The following is an 11,124-nucleotide window of genomic DNA, read 5'->3' as shown; positions in this document are numbered from 1 at the left end:
GATGACTTTTGCTCTCTCAGGTCCTTCATAGCTGCCTACATCTTCTCCAGGGATCATTTCTGCACATACCTTTGAGGTTCTCATCAGGTAGAAGATCCCATACATTCCTGAATTGTAAGACCAACACTGTCACTGCTTTTCTGTAAAGTTAGATTGAGGGAAGAGTGTATGGTTAGTGTTAATATCATTTTCAATTTTGGTTAGGAACCATTCTGCTCGATGAACAATGGTATTGGGAACCTGCGATATTTATAAGAATATAGAGGTGAAATATATGAACGAAAAGAGAAATCTAAGTAAGAATTGAAGCCCAGAAGGTCATTGGGTCCTTGATTGGCATATTTAGCATTGAATTACGTTCTGCACAGATGTCTCAGATAAATCGATATACAATGGCATAGGACCTTGTACCTTGGATGATTGAATGTAGAAGAGAACATCCAGTCAAAAAGGGATAGTCGGTAGGATTAGGAAGACAGTAGGTAGGTTTAGGAAGAAGAGTGAATATAGGATTTGGACCAAAGTTTTTTAGCAATAGGGTTTCGGTTAGAGAGTGAATGTTAGTGATAGCACATGTGAAGATTCAGTCACAATTGTGAACTGGGGAAAATATGTAGTAAAGCAGATATCAATAGACACATTACAAAATCATTCAAAGTGTAAAGTGAGTGACAGCTTTAGACATATTCAACAGGGTTGAGTTTGAATATATAATCTTTGAAAAAAACAAATATGTAGTCACCAATAGGATTTTCATTTGAGATCATTAGGCAACCTGGACATGGATATTTTTAGTAATCCATGTTCACTTTCCATTTAGGTATGGTACAATCATAAGTGTGAACTTTGCTTTTTGCTGTTCAGAATATTACTGTGATAAAATGTATATGTAGATCATTTTACATGTATTTGTTCCACCATTTCTGGGAGCAATATTTTGAAGACGTATAAATTAGTATTGGGGGTATAAAGAGGTGTACCCTGTGTCTATGAATATAGAGATAATACATGAATAGACCATACTGTGAATAAATAATATAACTGGTTCCACTTTAAATAATGGATTGAATTGATATCTGTAACTAAGTAAGAAATCTTATATTGATATACAATTATTCTTTCCAACCACTTATACATTTAATGGTAATATTAGGGTTATGGTTTATCATGACGGGTGTTTTGCTTCAAATATGATAATGGAAATCGAAAATAATGTGTTTGTAAAGAAGTCTCATGAAAAGAGCAGTCAAGAAACATGGAGGAATACATGGGTACTGAAGCAGGAAGTGATTTGAAGTTAAACAAATGCGTATAAATTTGCTAAATTGTGGAAGAAATATGTATCCTATGATGTGCATAAACTGAAGAAATAGTAATGTTCCAGTGTTGAATAAAAATGAACGTCAAAATGCACATCATGTCCCATAGGAATCTACTTGCATTGATGTTAAACTCGGGTCAGTTACTGTAGAAATATTATGATTTGGCTTTTTTTTTTTTGGTGTTATAATACAATTTATTTTAGTACTAGCATGCCACAGAATGTAGAGGAAGGAACAATGGATTTTTAGTTATAGCACTAATGATCTAACATTTAATGACTATTTTGGGGAGTCTAGAAATTACATAAGGCTATGTAACATATTGTTTTTTATTTAACATTCAACAAAGCTTGGAATTTTGGTAATATTTCTACTTTTTTATTTTTTGTTTTTCAGTTGTTGATGGACCTTCATTTTGTTTATTTTTATGTGGTGCTGAGAATAGAACCCAGTGCCTCACACATGCTAGATAATCATGTTACCACTGAGCCATAAACCCAGCCCCTCCACTTTTTTCTTAACATCGAATATGCCTCTCCCTCTTCTTTACTCACTTTCTTCCTCATTTTCCCCCTTCTCTCTCTTCCTTTTTCATTTTCCATCCACATCAATTTTTCTCTCATGTCATTACAAACAGTATCTTGCTATGAAATTTAAATTTAAGACTGTTTTTTATAGTCATTCTTTTTTCTTGAGAAAACGTTAAAATTATAATCACCTGATAGATATATCACTATACATTTATTATATATGTATCTATATTCATGCATATGCATTACATATATTATATATGTATATATACATTTATATTTAAAAGTACTTTGATTAGCCTGTTAGATATAATATAGACCATATCTTTCTTAATTCTCAAGTCTTCCAGAATTAACATCTTACAGTGAAAATCAATTAAACATATTTAAGTAAACAGGTTTCTTTCTTATTTATCTATACTGATAATTTAAGGTTTTATATCACATTAAGCGATAATATGGCATAATATATCTTATGAATTAGAGAAATTTTTTTAAAAAACCTATTATTTAAGGACCATGTGCACTGACATTTTAAATGGCTTTCTCATGATTTCAATTTCTATCAATTGTGTATTAATTGCCAAATATTTATTTTAGTACTTTTCATATTCATAATTGATATAAAGTCAATTGTTTAATTCTTCTTGTAAGTAGTTACTTATTACAGCAGGGAAATTATTAATAATTCTAAATCTTTATAAGAAAAATTGTGCAAAGATATTTTCATGCAAAATTAAGAATAATTGCATGCTCTGAATGTTTGATTTTTAATACATATAACAAAAAGCTTTTGATGAGTCTCTTCCCCAGTAAAACATAAAATGCAAAGATATAGTTGGGTATGTATGTCCAAATAAAGATAAGGAGAAATACACATTATTAGCTAGAAACAATTAAATAAAAGAAGAAAAGAAAAATCCAACACATTGTACGAACTTGTCAGATGAGGTAGTATTCTGGAAGAATAGCCTAAGGCTAGACCTGGTCCATGACAAAATATTAACTAAAAAAATGAAATATGAAAAATATAGAAAATGCTATGAATTTTTCATGAAGGTAGGTGAATTATCCTTTAATCTCAATTTATGTGCATTTTCAAAAGCCAAATTTCTGGTAAAATAAATTTGTGATAGTTACAACTACACAAAACAAAGTTTCTGCTAAGAAAAATGAATGCATCTCAACACTTTTTTAGCTGATTTCTTCCCACTGAATTTTAAACCTTTATTTATTTATTTATTTTTATTGGTTGTTCAAAACATTACAAAGTTCATGATATATCATCTTTGATACATTTTTCTCATTTGGATTATGAACTCCCATTTTTTTCCCCAAATAAGAATTGCAGAAATACATTGGTTACACATTCACATTTTTACATAATGGCATATTAGTGACTGTTGTATTCTTCTACCTTTCCTATCCCCTACTATCCCCCCTCCCCTCCCCTCCCATCTTCCCTCTCTACCTCATGTGCTGTTGTTTAATTCTCTCCATTATTTCCCTCCCATTTCCCCTCACAACCTATTATGTGTAATTTTGTGCATCATTGAGGGTTTCCTACCATTTCCATATGCTTTCTGTTCTCTCTCCCTTTCTCTCCCCTCACTCATTTTGTATAATGTTAATCTTTTACTCATGCTCTTCCTCCCTTTCTGTTCTTAGTTGCTCTCTTTATATCAAAGAAGACATTTGGCATTTGTTTTTTAAGGATTGGCTAGCTTCGCTTAGCATATTCTGCTCTAATGCCATACATTTCCCTGCAAATTCTATGATTTTGTAATTTTTTAGTGCTGCATAATACTCCATTGTGTGTAGATTCCACATTTTTTTATCCATTCATCTATTGAAGGGCATCTAAGTTGGTTCCACAGCCTAGCTATTGTGAATTGTGCCGCTATGATCATTGATGTGGCAGTATCCCAATAGTACGCTGTTTTAAGATGCTCAGAGAATAGTCCAAGAAGGGTGATATCTTTGTCAAATGGTGGATCCATTCCCAGCTTTCCCAGGAATCTCCATACTGTTTTCCAAATTGGCTGCACCAATTTACAGTCCCACCAGCAGTGTACAAGTGTCCCCTTTTCCCCACATCCTCGCCAACACTTACTGTTGTTTGACTTCCTAATGGCTGCCGATCTTACTGGAGTGAGATGGTATCCTAGGGTGGTTTTGATTTGCATTTCTCTGACTGCTAGAGATTGTGAGCATTTTTTCATGTACTTGTTGATTGATTGTATGTCCTCCTCTGTGAAGTGTCTGTTCAGGTCATTGGCTCATTTGTTGATTGGGTTATTTGTTATCTTATTTTTTAATTTTTTGAGTTCTTTGTATATTTTGGATATTAGGGCTTTATCTGAAGTGTGAGGGGTAAAAATTTGTTCCCAGGATGTAGGTTCTCTATTTACCTCTCTTATTGTTTTTCTTGCTGAGGAAAAAAAAAACTTTTTAGTTTAAGTAAGTCCCATTAATTTATTCTTGTTATTAATTCTTGGGCTATGGGTGTCCTATTAAGGAATTTGGAGCCCGACCCAACAGTATGTAGATCGTAGCCAACTTTTTCTTCTATCAGATGCAGTGTCTCTTATTTGATATCTAGCTCCTTGATCCACTTTGAGTTAACTTCCTTGCTTGGCGAGAGAAAGGGATTCAGTGTCATTTTGTTGCATATCGATTTTCAATTTTTCTAGCACCATTTGTTGAAGATGCTATCCTTCGTATATTGCAGGTTTTTAGCCCCTTTTATCAAATATAAGAAAGTTGTAATTTTGTGGATTGGTTTCTGTGTCCTCTATTCTGTTCCATTGGTCCACCTGCCTGTTTTGGTACCAGTACCATGCTGTTTTTGTTACTATTGCTTTGTAGTACAGTTTGAACTCTGGTATCGCTATACCTCCAGATTCAAACTTCCTGCTTAGAATTGCTGTTGCTATTCTGGGTCTTTTGTTTTTCCATATGAATTTCATGATTGCTTTATCATTTCTACAAGAAATGTCGTTGGGATTTTGATTGGCATCAATTTAAACCTGTAGAGAATTTGGGTAATATCGCCATTTTGATGATGTTATTTCTGCCTATCTATGAATTGGGTATATTTTTCCATATTCTAAGATCTCTTCTATCTCTTTAGGGTTCTGTAGTTTTCATTTATAAATCTTTCACCTCTTTTGTTAGGTTGTTTCCCAACTATTTAATTGTTTTTCCAATTATCTTATTTTCTTTGAGGATATTTTGAATGGAGTGGTTTTCCTCATTTCCATTTCAGAAGTTTTGCTGCTGATATACAGCAATGCCTTTGATTTATGCGAGTTGATTGTATATCCTGCCACTTTGCTGAATTCATTTATTAACTCTAGCAGTTCCTCTGTAGACCCTTTTGGGTCTGTTAAATATATTATCATGTCATCCGCAAATAGCGATAATTTAAGTTCTACTTTTCCTAGTTTTATGCCTTTAATTTCTTTTGTCTGTCTAATTGCTATGCCTAGTATTTCAAGAACTAAATTAAATAGAAGTGGTGATAGAGGGCATCCCTCTTGTTCCAGATTTTAGAGGGCATGCCTTCAGCTTTTCTCAATTTAGGATGATGCCAGCCTGAGGTTTATCATATATAGCTTTTGCAATCTTGAGGTAAGTTCCTGTTATCCCTAGTTTTTCTAGTGTTTTCAAGATAAAGGGATGTTGAACTTTGTCGAATGTTTTTTCTGAATCTATCGAGATGATCATATGGTTGTTGTCTTTAAGTCTATTGATGTGGTGAATAGCATTTATTGATTTCCATATAATGAACCAGCCTTGAATCCCAGGGATGAATCCTACATGATCATGGTGCATAATTTTTTTGATATGCTTTTGTATTCAATTCACCAAAATTTTATTGAGAATTTTTGCATCCAAGTTTATTAGAGATATTGGTCTGTAGTTTTCTTTCTTTGAAGTGTCTTTGTCTGGTTTTGGGATCAGGGTGATATTGGCCTCATAGAATGAATTTGGAAGAGTTTCTTCTTTTTCTATTTTTTGAAATAGCTTGAAAAGTATTGGTATTAATTCCTTTTTGAAGGTTATGTAGATCTCTGCTGTATACCCATCAGGTCCATGGCTTTTTTTTTGTTGGTAGTATTTTGATGGCTTCTTCAAATTCTTCCTTTGTTATTGTTCTGTTTAAATTGTGTCTGTCTTCCTGACTCAATCTGGGCAGATCGCATGACTTAAGAAGTTTATTGATATCTTCACTATCATCTATTTTATTGGAACATAGGTTTTCCATATACTTTCTAATTATCTTCTTATTTCTGTAGTGTCTGTTGTGATATTGCCTTTTTCATCCCGTATGTTAGTAATTTGAGTTCTCTCTTTTCTTCTCTTCCTTAGCATGGCTAAGGGTCTATAAATCTTATTTATTTTTTCAAAGAACCAACTTTATTTTTATCAATATTTTCAATGTTTTTTTTGTTTCAATTTCCTTGATTTCTGCTCTAATTTTAATTATTTCTTGTCTTCTACTACATTTGCTGTTGTTTTGCTCTTCCATTTCTAGGTTTTTGAGGTGTAGTGTGAGTTCATTTATTTGCTGTTTTTTTCTTTTTTTTTTTTTTTTTGAGGAAAGAACTCCAAGAAATGAATTTCCCTCTTAAAACTGCTTTCATTGTGTCCCATAGATTCCAGTGTGTTGTGTCTGTATTGTCATTTGTCTCTACGAATTTTTTTATCTCCTCCTTTATGTCTTCTGTAAACCATTTATCATTCAGTAGCATGTTGTTCATTTTCCATGTGATGTAGGATTTTTCCTTCCTTCTTTTATCATTGATTTCCAGATTCATTCCATTATGATCAGATATGGTGCATGGTATTATCTCCACGACTTTATATTTACTAATAATTGCCCTATGGCATAATATATGGTCTACCTTTGAGTAGGATCCATGTGCTACTGAGAAGAACGTGTATCCACTATTTGATGGTTGATATATTATATATGTGTCGGTGAAGTCTAGGTTACTGATTTTGCTGTTGAATTCTATAGTTTCTTTATTCAGTTTTTGTCTAGAGGATCTGTCTAATGGCTAGAGCGGTGTGTTGAAGTCACCCATAATTATTGTGTTGTAGTTTATTTGACTCTTGAACTTGAGGCGAGTTTGTTTTATGAGTGTTGCAGCTCAATTGTTTGGTGCATACAAATTGATAATGGTTATGCATTGTTGGTGCAAGGTTCCTTTTAACAGTATATAGTGTCCTTCTTTATCCCTTTTGATTAACGTAGGGTTGAAGTTGATTTTATTCGATATGAGTATGGCCACTCCTGCTTGCTTCCGAGGGTCATGTGAGTGGTATGATTTTTCCCAAACTTTTAATTTCAGCCTCTGTATGTCTTTACCTATCATATGAGTCTCCTGAAGGCAGCATATTGTTGGATTTTTTTCTTTTTTGATCAAGGTTACTAGCTTATGTCTCTTGATTGGTGAGTTTAGGCCATTTACATTTAAGGTTACAATTGAAATATGATTTGTACTTCCAGTCATGTCTATTTATTTATTTATTTATTTATTTTGGTTAGTTTTTACTTTTTGGTTATTTTCCTCTCCCTTTACTGAGATACCTCCCGCTGCTAGTTTCAGGCATTACTTTTCAAATCCTCTTCTTGTAGTATTTTGCTCAAAATGCTTTGCACTGCTGGTGTTCTGGCTGTGAATTCTTTTAGCTTTTGTTTATCGTGAAAGACTTAAATTTCATTGTCAAATCTGAAGATTAATTTTGCTGGATACAGTATTCTTGGTTGGAATCCATTATTTTTGAGCGTTTGAAATACTTTTTTCCAGGATCTTCTTGCTTTCAAAGTTTGTGATAAAAAATCAGTCGTTAACTTTATTGGTTTACCCCTGAATGTAATCTGCCTACTTTCTCTCGTAGCTTTTAATATTCTCTCTTTGTTCTGTATGTCCTTGTTCTGGCTATCTTCATAATTATTTGTCTTGGAGTTGGTCTATTATGGTTTTGAATGCTTGGGGTCCTGTAGGCTTCCAGGATTTGGCAATTCATTCCATCTTTCATCTCTGGGAAATTTTCCAGAAATATTTCATTTAATATGTTGTCCATTCCTTTGGTTTGAATCTCTATGCCTTCTTCTATCCAGATGACACTCAAATTTGTTTTTTTTTATGACATCCCATATCTCTTGAATAGATTGCTCATGGGATTTAAGCATCTTTTCTGTGTTTACTCTATTCTTTTCAAGTTGATAAACTTTGTCTTCATTATCTGATGTTCTAACTTCTAATTGATCTAGTCTATTTGTAATATTCTTCGTTTGAGTTTTTAATTTGGTTTATAGTTTTCTGCATTTCTAGGATAACTGTTTGATATTTCTTTTTAAGATCTCTATCTCCTGGTAAAGCTCGTTCTTTGCCATTTGAATTTGTTTGTTTATTTGATTTTCAAAATATACTTTTATTGCTTGGACTTGCTGCCTCATGTCTTCTCTAATATTCCTTTCCATCTGAGTTAGGTATGCGTTGAGTTTTTTTCCCTATCCCTATTTCTGATGCTTCTTGGTCTTCCTGTAGAATTTTTTTCCCTTGTTTTTTCATGATGTTCACATTACTTTTCAGCTCTATTGATTGCTGTGTTTCTGCTCTCTTCAATAGATTTGTTTTGGTTTTGTATATCTCTGTTGTCACTCTTTTGTGTTTGTAGACTATGCCTGCAAAAGTGGATTCCGCTTGGAAGCTGAGCTCCAGTGATGTCACCTGTCTGCTATGGCGGGCCCCAGGCTCCTTGCCGGGGTGTTTGAATGGGGGGGTGGGACTGGACTGTCTCTGGTTGGTTTCACCTCCCGGTCGCTGGCGGGCGGGCGGTCTCCAGCCATCCAGTCGTGCAATCAGTGAATGGGCTGTCACCGGCGGACGGGTGATCTCTAGCTGCCCAATTGCGCAGGCAGCCAGTGGGTGATTGGTTGCTGGTGGGCAGGCGTTCTCCAGCCGCCTAGTCAAGCGGGTCTGTCCTCTAGTCCCCTGGTTTCCTCTGCGAGTCCTGATTTCCCCTGCTACACCAGATTTCCCCTGAGTGATGCCTCTTGGCAGATCAAACAGTACTCTTTGCCTGCCGTTTCTTGGGTGTGGAGGGTGTCTATTGGGAACCCTGGCACTCTATTGTTTTGAATTTTTCCGCTTGCCCCACCCATTGCGCTGGCTAGACAAGTTTCGTTTTCACCGGTGATGGGAGGGGAAGTTGAAGGTCAGGTGCCACTAGTTTTCCCCCCGTCTTTGTGAAGGCTTTCTCTGGTAATCCCTCCCCCGGAAAGCCTAAGAGAGAATTTTTGCAAATTACCTGCTGTATGGGAGATAAGCTGAGTAACACAGACCTGTTTTGTTGTTGCAATCTGTCGGAGAGTGGCGGTGGATACTTCAGCTCTCCAAGATGGTGGCCGTTGGTTTCCTCGATGGAGTTTCGGTTGTGGGGGATAGAACTGTAGCGCTTTCTTCCCCATCTGAAATCCCGAGCTCAGCCCCGGGCTCAGTGGCGGGTGAGCCAGCCGGATTCCACAGAATTTGCAGCAACGTTTCTCCCTGCATGCTGGTCGCTTCTCGGTGGAGGCCCGCCATCTGTAGCCATGGCACGCCCGCACGGATCAGTCATCCCAGATCTTTGGTCACATAGTTGGCTCTTGTTTGAGACTCAATTACAGGACCTTGGTGGTGGAAATCATTCTTCTAAGTTCCAGGCACACCCATTTTTCTGTAAGATCCTAACAAGATACTTTTTCGTCATTCTAACTCCTTATTCACATGTAAAGTGGCGCAGTACAAAGGGTGTGATGCACTCTATTCATGGCCATCTTGCAATGTCAAAATATTAGGATTTCTATGCACCATTTACTGAAGATAGTTTTCAGTACTAGTAAACCAAAATGTATTTCGGGTGGATGAATATTTCTGAGAATAATCTTTTGAAAAGTAGATTATAAATCCACATACATGAATATGAATGAAATTTGGGAGTGCATAATAAGACACATATATTTCATATTTTGAAAAATCTGGAGGATATATATATATATATATATATATATATATATATATATATATACACAGACACACACAGAGAGACATTAAAAAGTAGCATTATATATGCCAATCGAAATTCATCATGAAATACATATCATCCACAGATTCAAAAATATTCATTTTACTGAACATGGATTTATGTATAATGCTATTCAAATAGGAGGATCACCCATAGGTTGAATTCTCAGTTCCAACAGCTTTTAGAAGGAGTGATATCTTCTCAGTTCCAACAGCTTTTAGAAGGAGTGATATCTTCTCACAATTTCTATATGCCAAGTCAGCCACCTCACCAAAAATATACGTGTGATACCAGGTATGATTCTATATGTGCATATAAAATTACATGTGCTAAACAGGCTACAGAGAAAGGGAGACAGGAATTCACATATTTGTTAACTTTAAAAAAACATGGAGAATTCTTTCAACCAAATAATTGACTAGATTCATAACTCCTACCCTATATAATGCAAAAGGCAAGTCCAACTATACACGATGCCTCCTCTGAACTGCTTGTATTTCAATTCTGTTTGGGTTATTATTCTCCATCATATTATGATTAGTAGTCAGAGTTTAGTAGCGTAGGGGTTAGTGTGAGGGATTCACCATTTTGACTGGAAAATTGTAAAATGAATCCAATGTGTATGCAAATATGTGCTACAAAAAATTGTTCCCACTGTCATCCAGAACAATGGCTTGACATTACCTACTCCCCAAGTAAGACAAAATTAGAGGAGAAGAGTTAGAAAATCTGTGAATACATATCTGGAATGGAATATGCTAAGGAGTTTCCAAAAGTAAGGGACAGGGTAAACACTCCACACACTGGAGCTCTTCTGGCCTAAAGACTTCTTGTGGAACTGCCTCTGAGGTTGGGCACTTGAAACATATGTTGTTGTCAAGTGCTTTAGCTTCGTTTCTAGTGAGACCAATAAAGGTGGGTCTGCATCTATGTGATCTGGAGGACATTGTTTCTTATTTTCCACTGAACATGAGCAGCAGTGCTGAATTTGCTATTTGTAGCTAAACTGTGGCCACTGGGTCTAAGTGTCTCCCCGTGTGGACTGTGAAGCCATTTTGTGATCCTAAAATTTTCATGGTGTTTCTTGCGGCTTCACTGGGAGTTTGGTATTTGCTTCACAAAATACAAAGAGGTCAACTGGGACACAGTGCTGGAGGGAGTTCTGTCACGTGTGGTGGGTCAGTTTCTCT

This window comes from Callospermophilus lateralis, unplaced genomic scaffold (genome assembly GCF_048772815.1).
Source record: "Callospermophilus lateralis isolate mCalLat2 unplaced genomic scaffold, mCalLat2.hap1 Scaffold_281, whole genome shotgun sequence".
NCBI lineage: Eukaryota > Metazoa > Chordata > Mammalia > Rodentia > Sciuridae > Callospermophilus > Callospermophilus lateralis.
This window is presented reverse-complemented; position numbering follows the sequence as displayed.